At 41.8% G+C, this 20194-nt stretch overlaps 1 pseudogene; it reads left to right on the plus strand.

Annotated features, from left to right (window-relative positions):
* Nucleotides 1–5445: 5445 nt before the first annotated feature.
* Nucleotides 5446–6322, plus strand: LOC131514436 (cancer-related nucleoside-triphosphatase-like; annotated as a pseudogene).
* The last annotated feature ends 13872 nt before the right edge of the window (nt 6323–20194 follow it).

The following is a 20194-nucleotide window of genomic DNA, read 5'->3' on the forward strand; positions in this document are numbered from 1 at the left end:
CAATGGAACTCATAGATGGCCACTGTTGGAATCCTGCTTCCTCCATGCTCAGCCACGATGACATCAAACCTCCTGACCACAGGTTGGCGCTAGGCACTGCTGGGACTCTGTTGCCCTACCCGGATTTGAGGGAGCCAATGGGCAAGCGCTCCTGGAGTGGGCGGAGCCTTCGAAGGGACCAACCGGGCTGTAGACAGACTGCGAGCAGTCTCGTCCCGCCTCCCGGCCACGTGGGATTTTTCTCTTCCTGCGGATAGCGGCCCAGGCACGAGCAATGGCGCCGTACCTCATGATGACCCAGTATAGATCGCACAGCCAAGGAGCCAGCAGTAAGTGTTCCCATTACGCGAACTGGCTCCTTTTGCACACTCGACGGGACTGGTGCAGGTTTAAGCACTTTCTGAAACCATCAGTGCTTCACGTGGAAGCACGTCGGCTAGAAAAGATTTTCGGTGAGTACACGCAAATCTTTACCACAGGGCCCCACCTTGGTCTCCGGTAACCACATTGAACGACCCACCGCAGACCTAAGGCAGTGGCTAGTGTATCCCAGTGACCTCCCCCCCCCGCCCCCCGCAAACTCCTGGTGTGGGCTCCCCCTCGCCCCCCCCCCCCCCCCCCCCCCGCTAATCCCTTGGGAACCCTCCATTCTCCACAGGTCCAAGTAGAACCCTCCTCCCAAGGTTCGAACAGGAGTTCAAAGTCCTGCTCCGGATGGGAGAGCCTGACTCCGAGGGCAAAGTTGAAATCTTTATCATGGGGAAGCGCCGATACCGGAAGCGTGCCAAAAGCCTGCTTGGCATTTTGGCCGCGAAGCCAGAAAGGAAACTGTATGGAGGTGAGGAGCATCCTGTGCCGAGGCACGGGGTGCCGCGGACCTGGGCTGTGCCACGGGAACTTTCACTTCTGCCACTCCCCTCCCACAAGCCTGGGACTCCTTTCACATCCTGGGACGCTAGGATTCCTAGGTTTCTAGGGGAATCACAGAAACCCTAGAATACGGCACTGTGGGAGACAGCTGGCAAACCCAGGGAAGGAAGAACCATAAGGAACTCCTACCCTAGTCCCTTCCCACCTGTCTTTTCAGAAGTTGGGGAGGAATCCATCTGGACCCCACTTTCTGAGATAAAACTGGAGTCTGGGAAGTCCTGTCCTCAGGGATTCTCAGACTTCAAATGAACCCAAGAGCACTGTAGAAATGCGGGTTGATGGGGCGCCTGGGTGGCTTGGTCGGTTAAGTGTCCGACTTCGGCTCAGGTCATGATCTCACGGTCTGTGAGTTCGAGTCCTGCGTCCGGCTCTGTGCTGACAGCTCAGAGCCTGGAGCCTGTTTCAGATTCTGTGACTCCCTCTCTCTCTGCCCCTCCCCTGTTCATGCTCTGTCTCTCTCTGTCTCAAAAATAAATAAACGTTTAAAAAAAAAAAAAAAAAAAGAATTGCAGGTTGTTCACCACCACTTCCCCCAACCCCACCTAGGAGACCCCACTTAGGAGTTCAGCATATTGGCAAACCAAAACCTCTTTGTTCCTCAGTCTCCTTACCTATAAAATGGGTCTAGTTGTAACCTACATATAGGTTTTTCCCAAGGATTGAAATGAATGAATACAACAAAGCACTTAGAATACATAGAAAATACTTAATAAATATGAGCTGTCATTATTTTGTTGGGTGTTCTGGGTGATTCTAACATAGGTGGCCTGCTCTAAGGTGACCAATAAGGTAGACTCAGCAGTGTTTTCTGTGGAGTCACTTTCCCTGTTTCCTTTGTGTTCTCCTGGACAGTATACTTGCTCAATTCCATGCTTTTCTTACAGGCATAATGATGCTCAGCCTTAAGAAGTCTGTTAAAAGAGAGGATGTTCATTCCAGTGCTTCCCTCTCCACTGCAGTGATGACCAGCCTGGATGAAGCCATGCAGTCACTGGAAATAGGTTCGGAGACTGTCCAGGAACCTGTTAGCAAAACAGTGTGATCTTTGTGATCAGGACCTTAGTGCAGGGGACGGTGGTCTGAGTCAGGAGACTTACCCTCAGAGGCACAGTCTAACTCTGCCTTTGCTCCTGTGACTAAGGGGAAACTAGTGTCAGTGCTCTACCCACCTTTCTCCTGCATAGATGCTTGTTTAAAGGTTCAAACATGTTGTAATTTAAAAAAAAAAAAAAAAAAAAAAAAAAAAACATTTATAGATACATACATAGATATACATTAGTATTGTCAAGGAAAGCAATCTTGGTTTGCTTGCTCCAAGATGGGAAAAGTAAGAATTACAAATGGCTGACTTTAACTTTCCATAGTGTTTTGTATTAGGTGAGTGTGGCTAGAATCTTTAATGTTCCAGGGCACTTTTGTAGATTGGGAAGAACATTACTGTTTATTCTTTCATTGATGCTAATTTAAAAAATAAAATGTTTCATTGATATTAAACAAGATTTATAAATCAGTTCTTAAGTGTTGAAACATTGATGACAAACTTATTCCGTTCTTCTTGGCTTTTAGTGAAAAAGAAGCCTGTTTTTCTTTGTCATGTCTTTTTTTTTTTTTTAATTTTTTTTTTTAATGTTTATTTATTTATTTATTTATTTTTGGGACAGAGAGAGACATAGCATGAACGGGGGAGGGGCAGAGAGAGAGGGAGACACAGAATCAGAAACAGGCTCCAGGCTCCGAGCCATCAGCCCAGAGCCTGACGCGGGGCTCGAACTCACGGACCGCGAGATCGTGACCTGGCTGAAGTCGGACGCTTAACCGACTGCGCCACCCAGGCGCCCCTGTCATGTCTTTTTTAATAGCTTAAAAAGCAAAACACATTAGTACAGAATTTATTATGACTAGAACAAAAGCATCTATAAGTGTTCATTATTCCTCTAATTCCAAATAGGATAGGTTTTCTGGATTAAATCATTTTATTAGTTACTTTACTTTCTCAGTATTATCATAAATAAAAGGAAAAGGATTCCATCTTAGCCTGAATTTGCATATCCTGGGTTCACTGACCAATTACCTCTGGATCAGATCCCAAGAATACTATTTATGGAGCATTTGGTGTAGGTCAGGTTCTGTTTAGTGCTTTATATACATTATTTGACTGGATCTTCATAATAATCCTATGAAAATAGATATGATTATACCCATTTTACAGATGTGGAAAGAGCAGGGTGAGAACATCAAATAATGGGTTGTCCTGCTTCTTTATCAGTTTTCATGTTGATACATTTTCACACTACACTATAAACTCCTTATGGCATTAGGGATGATTCAATTTTCTTTTACCCCTGAGGCCCTAGGCAAATAGTTAAACACTGGATTATTAACTTAGTTACAGTGATTGTCTTCATTTACTAACCAGTCAGCCCTAGTTAATGCAAATAGTGGTGTTAATAAAAACCAGGTGTACAATGTGACCATTTGACCATGTATGAATCCCTGTATATGCTATACAACATCAAAAGTCCTTAAGTTTCATAATAATGTAATCAGGAAAAATTATTGTTTTTCCCCATTTCCCTTAGTGGTAACATGGTACTCCAGATTCAGCCTACAGAATTGAGGAAGCTTCTGGCTGGGTTTAAAAATGTCTCTTGCAGTAGGTACTTAGGGCCCACCCAGGCAGCCATGTAGGAAGTAGCCAGGGTCAGCCACTAGCCCAAAGGCACAGGGTGAGTAAATTGGAGGTTCCAGGAAAGCTCCTCTGGCTCTAGGTCATGTCACAAGACCCTAGGAGAGAGAGGCCTGGCTTTACCTCAGGGCCTCAGCAATGGGCTACAATTTGCAAGGGTAAGGCCTTGAAGACCTTCCCAGGCAGAAATGTGGAAAGTTTGTTTATAAACTTACATATCTTTCAGCTTGATCACAATCATATACACTCTTAGGAATTCAAATTTGAGGTAGACTAGGGCAGCATTCAGGTGCTTTGGAACCTCAGACATCTGTGGATCTCAAAGACTGGCCCCCTGCCACAGGGGGTGTTCTTTCTGCTCTGCCATGTGGTCTTTGTCAGTGACCTCAGGGTTCTGACCCCACTGACTCTAGGAGTGGTAGGGTTCCATTTACAGGTGCAAGCCCACCCTCTCTCTCAGACTCCCCTCACTTCCCCTCCCCCCTCACCCTCCTCTACCTCACTCCTGGGAGTACCTGAGAGATGCAGAGAAAGCAGCTTCCTGCCAGAGCTGCCTGGGCCCCTTTTTATAGTCCATATTCACCTGCTATAGCCTTGGGACTTCAGGTTTCTTGTTTCTCTCCTTAAATGATACAGGCTTTGCTTGATAAGTGTTTTTGTCATTCTGTTGTCTTTGTCATGTATTGACATGTATTTTTTTTTTTTTAACTTTTATTTATTTTGAGAGAGAACAAGTGAAAGAGGGGGAGGGATGGAGAGAGGGAGAAAGAGAATCCCAAGCAGGCTCTACACTGGTATTGCAGAGCCCAGTTCAGGGCTTGAACCCATGAACCGTGAGATCATGACCTGAGTTGAAACGAAGAGTCGGATGCTCAACTGACTGAGCCACCCAGGTGCCCCAACCTGATTTGTGAATAGTTCACAACTTCTCTATCGCATTTACATGGTAGCTGTTTTCTTAGAACATTTAATCCATTATTATTGTGAGGCACCATTGGACCATCTCTCTGTTTTGTTCTTTTGCATGTGATCATCATTGTTGCTCATTCTTCCTATTCTTGGTATACTTACAACTTTTTCACATTCCTTTGGCCTAGTCACAGTTTACTAAATCCACCCTTCTCTATATAGAGAAAATGTGCATACTTATATTTGACAGCCATTATCTATACTTAATCGAAGAAATAATACCCAGATATTTATCCTCCTACAATAATTACAGATTAAACATATCCATTTATGTTTCTTATTTATGAATTACAATTATCTTTAAATTTGTACATTAACTTACCACTTAGGTCATGACTAAGAGTGAGGGACTGTAAGGACCAAAAACTTTTCCCTTACCTTCTAGTTTCTTTCTAGTCACTAAAGTGACATAAGACAGATTAACATGAGAAAAACGAATTTCATATGTATGAAATCCCCAAAGACATGAAACCCAAAGACAGGCAGTGGAAGCTTATATGCCATCTTGAGCTAAGGAGAAAGGGGTAGGGGTCTCAAGCGTCAAACGGGAGGAAGATGAGGCGCCTAAGTGGCTCAGTCAGTTGAGCATCCGACTTCAGCTCAGGTCATGATCTCACAGTTTGGGAGTTCAAGCCCCGCATCAGGCTCTGTGCTGACAGCCTATTTCTCAGGTTTAATGTCTTTTTTTTTTTTTTTTAATCTCTTTACTGGACTCTAATGTGGCTTTAAATGTAAAATTAGATATGTCTGCCATTCTCCCTGGAACCTCCAGCTTGGGGACATTTTTCTTTTTCCTAAAATATGTCCTTTAAAAGTTCCATTCGGGGACCCTGACCATGGCCCTGACCCCGACCCACCTAGGTATGGCCCGGCACGTATTCCTCACGGGGTCCCCAGGAGTTGGAAAAACAGCGTTGGTCCAGAAAGCCAGTAAGATTTTAAAATCCTCTGGTGTGCCGGTCAATGGATTTACGCAAAAGTCAGACAGGGAGGAAATAGGATTCAACGTTGTCACATCATCCTGCACGCAGGAAGTTTGGTCTAGAATTGGGTCAGAGCCTCTGCCTGGAAAACGCCAGTGCCGAGCTCGGCAGTACGTGGTGTATCGGACTCCCTCGGAGCAGTCGCCACTTCCGGTCTTGAGAACGCGGGTCCCAGCAGAGGCCCAGGGCAGAGGGTGTGTGTCATGGATGAGACTGGGAAAGTGGAGCTGCTCAGTCAGCCTTTCGTCCAGGCTGTTCGTCAGACGTTGTCCACCCCCGGAGTGTGTAGTTCTGGGCACAATCCCACAACTAAAGGAAAGCCGCTGGCCTTCGTGGAAGAGCTGAGAAACAGGTACGAAGTTCGGGTGTTCAGCATCACCAAGGAAAACAGAAACCACCTTTCACCAGATACTGTGACGTGTGTGCAGAGTGGCAGGAAGTGAAGACGGTTTGAGGCCCTGCCTTGTGCACTTGAAGAGATGTGCGGGTTCATGCGTAACCTCATCAGTGCCCCGCCAGTTAAAGATGTAGGCGTTGGTGCTTAGGAAGCCTTGTGGGCTTTTCCAGAGAAGGCCTGACAGCTGTCCTCCATAAAATGTTTAAAAGATCACTTGGCCTTAATACTCGATTGACGCTCCAAGATTAACACTCTACTGTGGCTTATTTATGCTGAGGGGTTTGTTTATTTCCTCTTGCAGTTGTGCATATGATTTTGGTAAGTTATGAAATGAGAAATGGCTTTCAGAGTATTAGATGGAACTCACCGCCATTGAAGTTTATAAATGTGTTCTGGGGAAGGAGGAGAAGAGTGGTCCCCACCTAATTCGTCTTGCATGTCATGAAAATTAAATACCTCCAGGTGCAGCTGCAGCTTAAAGGGATACCAGTTAGTTGGTTTTTAAAAATAGTTCAGAAAAAAAGCCGGTTTAGGTCCTCCCCACCCATCTCATTTTTTATTTGTTTGCTTATTGCTTAATAAAAATAAATGTGGTGGTTGTAAATAAATAAATATTCCATTCATGAGGGTAAACTCTTATTTTCCTCCCAGAAAAGACCTTCATTCCACCTGTGTTCTTAAAAGGAGAGTTTTGCTAGATAAACAGTCTTCAGTTGACTATTATTCTCTCTCAGCCCTTTAAAGTTCTTACAGGGTCTGGCTGCCATTACTAATTAAGATTTCTGCCTGGTCTAGGGTCACCTGGGTGACTCAGTCAGTTAAGCCTCCAACTCTTGGTTTCGGCTCAGGTCATGATCTTGAATTTCACAGGTTGGAGCCCACATGGGACTCTGCACTGAGAGTGCAGAGCCTGCTTTGGATTCTCTCTCTCCCTCTCTCTCTCTCTGTGCCACGCATTCCCTCACCCCCTCACGCTCTCTCGCTCTCAAAATCAACAAACTTATAAAAAAAGAAAAAAAAGATTTCTGCCTCATCTAATTGTTTTTCTCCTGAAAAGGCTTTATTATGCACAGAGGTGGGAAAGGACTCAGGACTCAGTCCTTGGCAGCCGCTTTCCTCATGGCAGCCAGGACAGTACTCAGCTCCCCTCTCTTCCTCTTGGCAGATGTGTGTCTCCACCTTTTTCTTGAACCTCTGGGCCTGCTTCCCCTTAGCTCCATGGTGAGCCAATTGTATGTGGCAAAGCTGCACACCTCCCAGATCGTGTCCCAAGTACTTGATGCGTTTGGTGAGGCCCCCAAGGCAGTGGTAGCTGTCCTCAGCTAGCTTCATGTTTCAGTCACTGTGTCCCTTGTTGAGGGTCACAGCAGCCATGGGGTAGCGCAGAGCCCCATGCTTCCTGGAAAGGTGGTCTAATTTTTTTTTAATACCTGTGGTGCTTGTCAATATTTACCCCTCTTCATACTAGATTTTATCAGTATCTTCTTTGTTTCTTGGTAAGCCTTGCAAGAATTCTTCCTACTAATTTTTTTAAATAAACTTAATTTTTTAGAATAGCTTTAGATTTACAGAAAAATCTTGAAAATAATACAAAGAATACCCATTTACCCCACACCCAGTTTCCCCTATTTACATCTTATATTAATATGATACATTTTATTGTAATTGTTGAAAACAAGACAACAGGCCCAAAATGGAGTAGCTTATGCTAAGCACCACATCACCAAACCCATCAAACTGAAACTAAATTTAATTACAGTTTCAGCTCTCCCAGAAATGGAGTCTTAAATCAATTAGTCAGGAATCGCCTGGTCAGCACTAGTTAAATAATGATAGACACCTGTCATCCCCTAAAGGATTAACTTTGTAATAACCAACTTGTTTTTTTGCCTAGTATAACTTCCTTGTTCCTCTTCCCTTTTGCCTATAAAAGTCTTTCATTTTGTACAGCTCCTTAGAGCTCCTTTTTATCTGCTAGATTGGATACTGCCTTACTCGAATCAATTTTTACTTAAATAACTATTAAAATTTTAATACGCTTTTTATTTTTTAACACAATTGATGAACCAATATTGATATACTATTATTAACTGAAGTCCATACCTCATTCTGATCACCTTAGTTTTTACCTAGTGTCCTTTACCTGTTCCAGGATCCCACATTACATTTAGTTATCATCTCACCTTAGGCTCCTCTTGGCTGTTAAAGCTTTTCATACTTTCCTTGCTTTAACTACCTTGACAATTTTGAGGAGTACTGGTCAGCTATCTTATTAGATGCCCCTTTATTGTAATTTGTCTGATTTTTTTTCTCAAAATTAGATTGGAGTTAATGGGTTTGGGGGAAGACCACAGAGGTAGCCTCCCACTTCATCACATTATATCAAAAGTACATACTATGAAATGACTTCACTTTTGACATTGACCTTGATCATCTAGCTGAGGTAGTCTTTGACAGGCTTCTCCACAGAAAATCACACACACACCACTTCCCCTACTGTACCCTTGTAAAGAAGTCACCATGTGCAGTTCACAGCTAAAGACAAAGGAGGGGCCCCTGGTGGCTCAGTCAGTTGACTGTCAACTCTTGATTTCGGCTCAGGTTATGATCTCACGGTTGTGGGTTCAAGCCCCACATCAGGATCTGCACTGACAGCACTGTCTCCCTCTCTCTCTGCCCCTCCCCTGCTCACTCTCTCTCTCTCTCTTTCCCTCTCTCTCAAAACAAATAAACATTAAAAAAAAAAAAAAACAGAGCAAGAAGTTAGGCTCGACTTCCTCAAGGGCATAGTATCTATATAAACTATTTGGAATTCTGCATACATTTGTCTATTCTTCCTCATTTATTTATTCAATCATTTATTTGCATCAGTATGGATTCACACCTTACTATCTTTTTTAAAAACCAGCTTTTGGGGGCGCCTGGGTGGCTCAGTCAGTTAAGCGGCCAACTTCGGCTCAGGTCATGATCTCGCGGTCCGTGAGTTCGAGCCCCGTGTCGGGCTCTGTGCTGACAGCTCAGAGCCTGGAGCCTGTTTCAGATTCTGTGTCTCCCTCTCTCTGACCCTCCCCTGTTCATGCTCTGTCTCTCTCGGTCTCAAAAATAAATAAAAGTTAAAAAAAAAATTATAAACCAGCTTTTGGTTTTGTTATTCCTATTTTGTTTGTGTTTCATACTCCTTTGGTTTCTGCCTTAACCTTTTTTTTTTTTTTTTGCTTTGTTTCCTTAAGATTATTATTTTTTCTCATTTTTAGAGTTGAATGTTTACCTCATTTGTTTTCATTCTTTCTGATAGTACCTTCTTACTGCAGTACAAGGAGGGATCCACAACTTTCCCCCCCACCCCACCTCCATCCACTCAAGGATCCCTCTCTAGAGCTCTGGAATCGCTGCCCGATGGCAGCAGCCTCTTCTGCCAGGCTTAGATATCAGACTTTAGGTCTGCTCTTTGCTGCCCTTTGTCTTGGGATATCAGCCTCCTCCACCACTGGAAACCTTCCTATCAAAGACTGCCTATGAAGGAACTGCAGCTGCATTGTAAATATCCCACTCTGTAAATTTCCACAGGTTCATTTTGCCATAGAAAGACAACTGGTTACTTTTTATACATCTTCTTTTAAAGTCTTAGCAAGAATCCACAAGCCCTGACAAAGGCTGTACATTGACCCTAATAGTTTGGGCTCCATGCCCATTTGTGTGCTTATTACAATTGCTTCCTATTATTACTCTATTATTATTTTTTAAAGAATTATGACATTTCCAAATTTGGTCAATTCCTAGTTCCCAGACCTGATCCCAAAGTTAGCCACAAGATGGAATGCAATCTTATCTTAATTATATTCCTGTCTAGTTGTTTAAAGGTAATGAAAGGCCATTTGCCTCAGAGATTTTAGGCTGCTTCCAAAGTAGGCCAATCTTTTTTTTAATTTCCTGTTAATAACCATACTTAGAGAAAGGGCAAAGAGAAAAACTATTAAGCTCATCTATCTATATGATTCAACAAAACCTTCTACTCAAGAAGGCAAGACTTACAACCCATTTAAGTAGCCAGGGAGAGTTCTGTACCTACTCCCAGACTTATCCTGCAGCCAGATAACACCAGAAAGATCCTGTTCCTTGCTTATTTAGTTTAGTTTTGCCTTTTGCTTTGCTGTGGTTTGTTTGTTTTAAGCAGTGAAGGAAAAACTTGGAACGCTGACAGAAATATATCAAAGGAGATATCCAAAATAGTCCCTTATATCATTTACATAAGATGATATTGGTAATAATTAGATATTACCCACATTAACTTCTTACTCTCTGCTCTTGAGGATTTCTTTTCTTGAACTATATAAAAATTCAGAACTATGAAGAACTATGAACTTCTTCCTCCATTTATAGCTGAAACCACAGTGTCACTCACAAAATCAACTTTTCATTTATCAGTTAAGGTACAAAGAGTTCTGCCTCATCTATTCTCTAAAGAAATATTACAAAGATGTGCATGCAGACCTTTTCATGACAAAAAGCAGTATATAAATATTTTGAAGAACTATATGGTGCTTTCACCTTCCCACTTTCTTCCTCCTGCTTGATAAAACTTGTCAAATCTCTCATGACATAAATCTTGCTTTCCTACGTTCAATCAATGGCATTTTATCAAACCTGTCTTTGTCTATGATGAAGGAAAATACTTCAGACAGTGTGCTGAACTCTGAATTGTGTCAACCCAATCATCCTTCAAGAAAGAACCCAAGGCACCTGGGTGGCACAGTTTGTTAAGCATCCAACTATTGATTTTGGCTCAGGTCATGATCTCACAGTTGGTGAGTTTGAGCCCCACATCGGGCTCTGTGCTGATGGCTCGGGGCCTACTTGGGATTCTGTCGGTCCTTCTCTCTGCCCCGCCCACCCTCCCCTTGTTTTTTATTTTATTTCTCTCTCTCTCTCTCGAAATAAACTTTTTTTTTTTTAAAGAAAGAACCCAAGCTAAAGAGTTTGAGGCAGAAATCCCTCAGCTGTCAGAAATATGGGCCCTGCCTCCACTGAAGAGAGCTGCCTCACTAAGAAATGTCTTCCCAAGACATCCCACTATAACTACAAAGGGTCCTCTTTGTTCTGCAGAGGCCTGGATAGCTGGCTGATGCCATCATTTGGCCGGCATAAGCCCGACTTCTCTCTCTGCCGAGTCCTGCTTCCTTCCCCACCCCTCCACAGGTGTTGATCCCAAGAGTGCTCCCTAATGAACATCCTACACAATGCTACCATCTCAAAATCTCCTTCCTGGGAAAGTTAACTTGTGTTCATTACATCACGAGTGGTGGGGTACCTGGGTAGCTCGGTTGGTTAAGCATCTAACTCTCGATTTTGGTTCAGGTCATGATCTCATGCTTCGTAGGTTTGAACCCCACATTGGGCTCTGTGCTGATAGTGTGGAGCCTGCTTGGGATCCTCTCTCTCCCTCTCTTTGCCCCTCCTCTGTTTGTGCTTTCTCTCTCTCAAAATAAATAAACTTAAAAAAAAAAAAAAGAAGTGGTAAAAGAAAGGGGGTGGGCAATAGGACGGGGTTTGGGAGCTAGATCACTACTGCTTGACTAGTAATGATCCAACCATCATTAGTGGTTAGTGGGGCACAGATAGCCTCTGGCATAAGGCCATGATCCAATTGTTAGAGTTCCATAACTACTCAATTTGAATAGTGTACAATATCAAGGAAATATGATGACAGTAGAATTAGGTGGCTACTAAGCTTAATTAATGCTCTAATCTAAAATAGTGATTCTCTGGGGGACCTGGGTGGTTCAGTCGGTTAGGCGTCTGACTCTTGATTGTGGCTCAGGTCATGACCTCACAGTTGGTGAGATTGAGTCCTACATCAGACTCTGCACTGACAGCACAGAACCCGCTTGGGATTCTCTGTCTCCCTCCCTCTGTGCCCCTCCCCTGCACACGTGCACACAGATGCACACACATTCTCTCTCTTAAAATAAATAAACTTTACAAAATAAAATAAAATAGTAATTCTCAACTTACTGGTTTTTTTAAACTTATTTATTTTGAGAGAGAGAGTGTGTGGTGGTAGGGGCAGAGAGAAGGAGAGCAAGAATCCAAAGCAGGCTCCATGCTGTCAGCACAAAGCCCAAAGCAGGGCTTTATCTCATGAAATGTGAACTCATGACCTGAGCCAAAATCAAGAGTTGGGCACTAAACCAAGCCACCCAGGTACCCCATAATTCTCAACTTTAGAATGCATTAGTATCACCTAAAGGGCTTGTGAAATGACAGATTGCTACACTCTGCCTCCAGAGTTTCTGATTCAGAAGGCAGTGAATTCTGAGAATCTGCATTCCTAACAAGTTCACAGATGGAGCTAGTGCTACTTATTGGGGACCACACTTGGCGAACCACTGCTTGAGAAAAATTCAGTGCAAGGCTGAATGCAATTAGCACAATTGAGAGTCAAGTCATTGCTAGTAAAAAGGTTCCCATCTACAGCAGGAAAGCAGAAAAAGCTGAGTCCAGGCCTTAATCAAAAGAGAGTATGACTAATTTGGATGTAAATTTTAAAAAATTTTTTTAAAAATTAAAAAAAATAAAAGATGGTATGGGGCGCCTGGTGGCTCACTGAGTTGAGCGTCCGACTTCGGCTCAGGTCACGATCTCACGGTCTGTGAGTTCGAGCCCCACGTCGGGCTCTGTGCTGACAGCTTGGAGCCTGGACCCTGCTTCGGATTCTGTGTCTCCCTCTCTCTCTGCCCCTCTCCTGCTCATGCTCTCTCTCTCTCTCTCTCTCTCTCTCTCTCTCTCTCTCTCTGTGTCAAAAATAAATAAACACTTAAAGAAAAATTAAAAAAAAAAGAGAGAGAGTAGCTAAGGGGCATGCCTGGCTGGCTCAGTTGGTGGGGCTTGAAACCCTTGGTCTCAGGATGGTGAATTCAAGCCCCACACAGAGTGTGGAGCTTACTTTAAAAAGAGAGAGTAGCTGAGCTCCAAAGTTGAACTTCCAACAAAGGAAGGACTACTTTGCCAACGTTGGAAAAGAATGGGACCCTGATATATAGGATAAGACATCTGGATTGATGCCCCTGAAAATCTTTGAGTTTCCATATTCCTGTGAATCCTCTGAGGCTGCAAAATTGCCTTATCTGAAGAGAGCTACCTCACCCAAGGTCATACTCCCTTCCTGGGGCAGGCCACATTCAATAATTGATCAATGTAGGGATACAAAATCTTGGTCTTCTTACCCCAACTCAGGACAACTTAAGGCCTATTCCTGATCCAGAAATCCCCTGCTCCAGAGATCCAGATGAGGCCTTCCTTAGGCCTGCATCTTAACTCACTTAGCTGGAGTGGCTTCCTTTCCCTCCCCTCCACAGATGTTGATCCCTAATGAGCACCCTGCACATGGATAGGCTTCAAACACCTGCTTCCCAAGAACCCAAACTGCAACACACGGTGAGGCAAGACTGCCCAGGGTTCCTGACACTCTCACTGACAGCCACTCACAGCTTCAGATCTGCCAGAGATAACTAGTTACCAAGTCTGTGTCACACAGTTCAAGTCAAAAATGGGGGGAGTCAAAACTTGACATTGTCTGCTAGACTTTTTCACTCCTTACTTTATGGCAGGATGTAACAGAGTCAAAATTTTACAAGCAGCCACTCTCCTTGTGTCCTGGCTCCTTCTAGAAAAGTAATAGAGACCAAATACTGGAGGGTAGATGATCCTAAGAACGCTGATGGGAACAAATTGCAGCTGCTGCTCTTGAGCCACTTTTTGTAATATAACTCGAAAAAATAATTTACGTGTGAATTCATCATATTTCTTTTTTTCACTATATTTCTTATAGAATGAGGTATCATTAATCTTAAGACTTTACCACACTGACAAAACAGTCGGTGGAAAGAAAGGATAAGAGAAATGCATATTGATGACTTCTGTCCTGAGGAGGATTAGGCAAGGACATTGGCCAAGCATTAAAAAAAGAGAGAGAGAGGGGCGCCTGGGTGGCGCAGTCGGTTGAGCGGCCGACTTCAGCCAGGTCACGATCTCGCGTCTGTGAGTTCGAGCCCCGCGTCGGGCTCTGTGCTGACAGCTCGGAGCCTGGAGCCTGTTTCCAATTCTGTGTCTCCCTCTCTCTCTGCCCCTCCCCTGTTCATGCTCTGTGTCTCTCTGTCCCAAAAATAAATAAAAAACATTGAAAAAAAAAATTTTTAAAAAGAGAGAGAGAGAGAGAGAGAGGTGAAAACTAGTTATGAAGAGAATAGAGAGCACCAGACAAATCCAGGCAACTGGGAGTGCCATTTGAGATAGATGATCATGCAATATCACTCGGAATATGGAAAATGTCACTGTCTATGGAAAATGACAAGCTAATTCTAAAAGTATTTAGAAATACAAAGGATTAAGAAGAGCAGGACTCGCCTGTAGAGGAAAAATAAGAAGGTAGAGCTTTTTTTTTTACTTATTAAAGTTTATTTACTTTGAGAGAGAGAGCGAGTGCATAGTGGGAGAGGAGAGGGGCAGAGAGAGACTCCCGAGCAGATTCCACAATGTCAGTGCAGCACCCCAGGCAGGCTCCATCCCAGCAATCAGGAGATCACGACCTGAGCTGAAATCAAGAGTTGGACACTTAACCAACTGAGCCACCCAGGCACCCCAAGGTAGAGCTTTTCTACTGCATATTTAGACCCTTTTAGATATATATATATTTTTTTCCTTTTAGACATTTTTTAAATTGCAACAATCAAGACAGTGTGGTTTTGGTGTGAGAATAGACAAATACACCGATGAAAAAAGCAAGAAACCCTAAAATAGACTCATGAACATATGGAGACTTGATTTATAGCAGAAAAGGCACTTCAGAGAAGTGGGGGAAGGGTAGTCTTTTCATAAATGGTGGTAGGGCAACTGAATACATATCATTTAAAAAGGAAATTAAAAGGGGTGCCTGACTGGCTCAGTCAGAAGAGCATGTGACTCTTGATCTCAGGGTTGTGAGTTTGAGCCCCTTGAGGGATGTAGAAATTACTTAAATAAATAAAACTTTAAAAAATAAATAAGTAAAAAGGAAATAAAAGGAAGAAATGTGATCCTACCTCAAACTATACACAAAAAACAATGCAGAGGAGGGGGAAGAGAAGTGGTTGTGATGTAAAAAGCACAACACGAGGGATCCTTATGGTATCAGAACTGTTCAGAACCTGGACTGTAGTGCTGAATACACAAACCTATAGGTCAGAAAAACTGTATAGACCTGAATTCACACACATACACACACAAACACAAACAAATACAAATAAAACCAGGGAATAGGTCTGTATCAATATCCTGGTTGTGATATTTTACTACAATTTTTCAAAATATCTCTATTATGGGAAATTGGTAAAGTGCACAAAGAATCTTTCTATGTTACTTCTTGCAACTGCATGTGAATCTACAATTATCTCAATAAATTTTTCAATTAAAAAATAAATTATAGATAAAGTATAGGTTAAATGCAAAAGGCAAAACAATAAACTTTCTAGAAGACAAATAGGGCCTTATGACCTCGAGGACAGGAAAAATTTATTAAACGGGACACAAAAGCACCAACCACAAGGGAAAAAAATTGATAAATTGAAGGGCATTAAATTTTTAAAATATCTTCAAATGATACCATTAAAAAGGTGAAAAGGCAAACCATAGAACAGAGGAAATATTCACAACACATGTGATGAAAAAAGGGCTCATATCCAAGATATATACAGAGCTCCAACAAATCAGTAAGAAAAATACAGACAATCAAAAAGTGGGGAAGAGACAAACAGGCACTTCACAACAGAATAAAACTAGGAAAGGTGTTCAATTTTATTCAGGAAACTATGAAATAAAACAACTGTGAGACCCCATTAGTTTCCCATAGGAATAGTTAAATTTAAGATTGAAAATACTAAGTATTGGCAAAGATGCTGAACAACATGAACTCTCATATACTATGTTAGGAAAGGTGTAAATGACAACTTTAGAGGGGCACCTGGGTGGCTCAGTTAAGCATTCCCCTCTCAGTTTCAGCTGAGGTTATGATCTCACAGTTTCATGAGTTTGAGCCCCACATCGGCTCTGCCCTGACAGTGCAGAGCCTGCTTGGGATTCTCTCTCTCTGTGCCCCTTCCCTACTCACGCTCTGTCTTTCTCAAAATAAATAAATAAACTTTAAAAAAATGACAAGTTCAGAAAATACTTTGGCATCATCTTTTAAGTTTCAGAAAACACATTACAACTCGGCAATTCTACTCCTAGGTATACCCAAATGGTATAAGCCCCTAGCTAGGTATGTATCTCTACCCCCAAGAGATTTGCATTTGTACGTACACTGGGAGACTGTTACAGACTGAACTATGTCCCTCCTCAAAATTCATATGGTAAGGCCTTATACCCCATTGTGATTATCTAGAGTAGGACCTAATTAAGGTTACATGAGGTCATAAGATCTGATAGGACTGATACCCTCATAAGAAAAGAAAGACACCAAAGCTCTAGCTCATGCACTCTTGCTCTCTCTGCACACTCAGAAGAAAGACCATGTGGGATACAATGAGTAGGCAGCCATCGGCAAGCCGAGGCCTCACCAGAAACCAACCCTTGGATCTTGGGCTTCTAGCCTCCAGAACTGTGAGAAAATGAATTTCCGTTGATAAGCCTTCAGTCTGGTATTTTGTTCTGGCAGCCTTAGCTGACAAATAAGAAACATACAAGAATGTTTATTGTAGCACTCATTATAATAGCCCCAAACTGAAAACAACCCCCAAACCCATTAATGTTAGAATGGATAAATGAATTGTGGTATATTTATATAATGGAATATTATACAACAAGGAAAATAAATGAAACAGCTATAGGCAACAAAATGGAGAAATCTTATCCTGAATAAATAAAGTTAGTCATGAAAGGAAACAATATGCATTCTTTTACTTTTACTTTAACATCCATTAAAAAAGAAAAACTTAAGTATAATGTTTAGGAATGAATGCTTAGGTGATGTATAATTACAAAGACAAGGAAATGATTACCATACAAGAACTTTTGTTAAGGAGGGGAGGGACTGGGAAAGGCACAAGAGGGACTTCTTTTTGTTTGTTTGTTTGTTTTTTGTTTTTTTGTTTTTTTGTTTTTTTTGTTTTTATTTATTTATTTATTTATTTATTTTTTAATATATGAAATTTACTGTCAAATTGGTTTCCATACAACACCCAGTGCTCATCCCAAAAGGTGCCCTCCTCAATACCCATCACCCACCCTACCCTCCCTCCCACCCCCCATCAACCCTCAGTTTGTTCTCAGTTTTTAACAGTCTCTTATGCTTTGTCTCTCTCCCACTCTAACCTCTTTTTTTTTTTTCCCTTCCCCTCCCCCATGGGTTTCTGTTACGTTTCTCAGGATCCACATAAGAGTGAAACCATATGGTATCTGTCTTTCTCTGTATGGCTTATTTCACTTAGCATCACACTCTCCAGTTCCATCCACGTTGCTACAAAAGGCCATATTTCATTCTTTCTCATTGCCACGTAGTATTCCATTGTGTATATAAACCACAATTTCTTTATCCATTCATCAGTTGATGGACATTTAGGCTCTTTCCATAATTTGGCTATTGTTGAGAGTGCTGCTATAAACATTGGGGTACAAGTGCCCCTATGCATCAGTACTCCTGTATCCCTTGGATAAATTCCTAGCAGTGCTATTGCTGGGTGATAGGGTAGGTCTATTTTTAATTTTCTGAGGAACCTCCACACTGCTTTCCAGAGCGGCTGCACCAATTTGCATTCCCACCAACAGTGCAAGAGGGTTCCCGTCTCTCCACATCCTCTCCAGCATCTATAGTCTCCTGATTTCTTCATTTTGGCCACTCTGACTGGCGTGAGGTGGTATCTGAGTGTGGTTTTGATTTGTATTTCCCTGATGAGGAGCGACGTTGAACATCTTTTCATGTGCCTGTTGGCCATCCGGATGTCTTCTTTAGAGAAGTGTCTATTCATGTTTTCTGCCCATTTCTTCACTGGGTTATTTGTTTTTCGGGTGTGGAGTTTGATGAGCTCTTTATAGATTTTGGATACTAGCCCTTTGTCCGATGTGTCATTTGCAAATATCTTTTCCCATTCCGTTGGTTGCCTTTTAGTTTTGTTGGTTGTTTCCTTTGCTGTGCAGAAACTTTTTATCTTCATAAGGTCCCAGTAATTCACTTTTGCTTTTAATTCCCTTGCCTTTGGGGATGTGCCGAGTAAGAGATTGCTACGGCTGAGGTCAGAGAGGTCTTTTCCTGCTTTCTCCTCTACGGTTTTGATGGTTTCCTGTCTCACATTCAGGTCCTTTATCCATTTTGAGTTTATTTTTGTGAATGGTGTGAGAAAGTGGTCTAGTTTCAACCTTCTGCATGTTGCTGTCCAGTTCTCCCAGCACCATTTGTTAAAGAGACTGTCTTTTTTCCATTGGATGTTCTTTCCTGCTTTGTCAAAAATGAGTTGGCCATACGTTTGTGGGTCTAGTTCTGGGGTTTCTATTCGATTCCATTGGTCTATGTGTCTGTTTTTATGCCAATACCATGCTGTCTTGATGATGACAGCTTTGTAGTAGAGGCTAAAGTCTGGGATTGTGATGCCTCCTGCTTTGGTCTTCTTCTTCAAAATTACTTTGGCTGTTCGGGGCCTTTTGTGGTTCCATATGAATTTTAGGATTGCTTGTTCTAGTTTCGAGAAGAATGCTGGTGCAATTTTGATTGGGATTGCATTGAATGTATAGATAGCTTTGGGTAGTATTGACATTTTGACAATATTTATTCTTCCAATCCATGAGCAGGGAATGTCTTTCCATTTCTTTATATCTTCTTCAATTACCTGCATAAGCTTTCTATAGTTTTCAGCATACAGATCTTTTACATCTTTGGTTAGATTTATTCCTAGGTATTTTATGCTTCTTGGTGCAATTGTGAATGGGATCAGTTTCTTTATTTGTCTTTCTGTTGCTTCATTGTTAGTGTATAAGAATGCAACTGATTTCTGTACATTGATTTTGTATCCGGCAACTTTGCTGAATTCATGTATCAGTTCTAGCAGACTTTTGGTGGAGTCTATCGGATTTTCCATGTATAATATCATGTCATCTGCAAAAAGCGAAAGCTTGACTTCATCTTTGCCAATTTGGATGCCTTTGATTTCCTTTTGTTGTCTGATTGCTGATGCTAGAACTTCCAGCACTATATTAAACAACAGCGGTGAGAGTGGGCATCCCTGTCGTGTTCCTGATCTCAGGGAAAAAGCTCTCAGTTTTTCCCCATTGAGGATGATGTTAGCTGTGGGCTTTTCATAAATGGCTTTTATGATCTTTAAGTATGTTCCTTCTATCCCGACTTTCTCAAGGGTTTTTATTAAGAAAGGGTGCTGGATTTTGTCAAAGGCCTTTTCTGCATCGATTGACAGGATCATATGGTTCTTCTCTTTTTTTTTGTTAATGTGATGTATCACGTTGATCGATTTGCGAATGTTGAACCAGCCCTGCATCCCAGGAATGAATCCCACTTGATCATGGTGAATAATTCTTTTTATATGCTGTTGAATTCGATTTGCTAGTATCTTATTGAGAATTTTTGCATCCATATTCATCAGGGATATTGGCCTGTAGTTCTCTTTTTTTACTGGGTCTCTGTCTGGTACAAGAGGGACTTCTAAGGTGCTTGTTGACAATAGTCTATTTTTTTTAACTTAGATGATAAACACATGGGTGGTCACATTGTGATAATTCATTGATCTGTACATTTATTTGTGTTTTGCACACTTTCCTACTCATATACAGTAAAACCTTGGATTGCGAGTAACGTGTTCTGCAAGTGTTCCACAAGACGAGCAAACATTTCTAACAAATTTTAACTTGATAAACATGTGACGTCTTGTAATATGAGTAGTACCTGATACCAAATGTCACATGATCACAACTGAGCGAATGGCTCTTGAAACTCCCTTTGATATACCAATGCTTTGGATTATAAGCATGTTTCTGGAACGAATTATGCTTGCAAACCAAGATTTTAGTATATTTCACAATAGAAAAATTTTAAATATTTCCGGGAATGACAAAATATATATAAAAAAAAATTTCCTAGGAATTCACACTACAAATGCTCTCTCATATAGGATACTTATCATAGCAGAAGGCTAAAATTAACTAAATGTCCAACTAAGACCAGCAAAATAAGTCATCTTATTTTAATGTCATAAT

Source organism: Neofelis nebulosa, chromosome 6 (assembly GCF_028018385.1).
Source record: "Neofelis nebulosa isolate mNeoNeb1 chromosome 6, mNeoNeb1.pri, whole genome shotgun sequence".
In the NCBI taxonomy this organism is placed as follows: domain Eukaryota; kingdom Metazoa; phylum Chordata; class Mammalia; order Carnivora; family Felidae; genus Neofelis; species Neofelis nebulosa.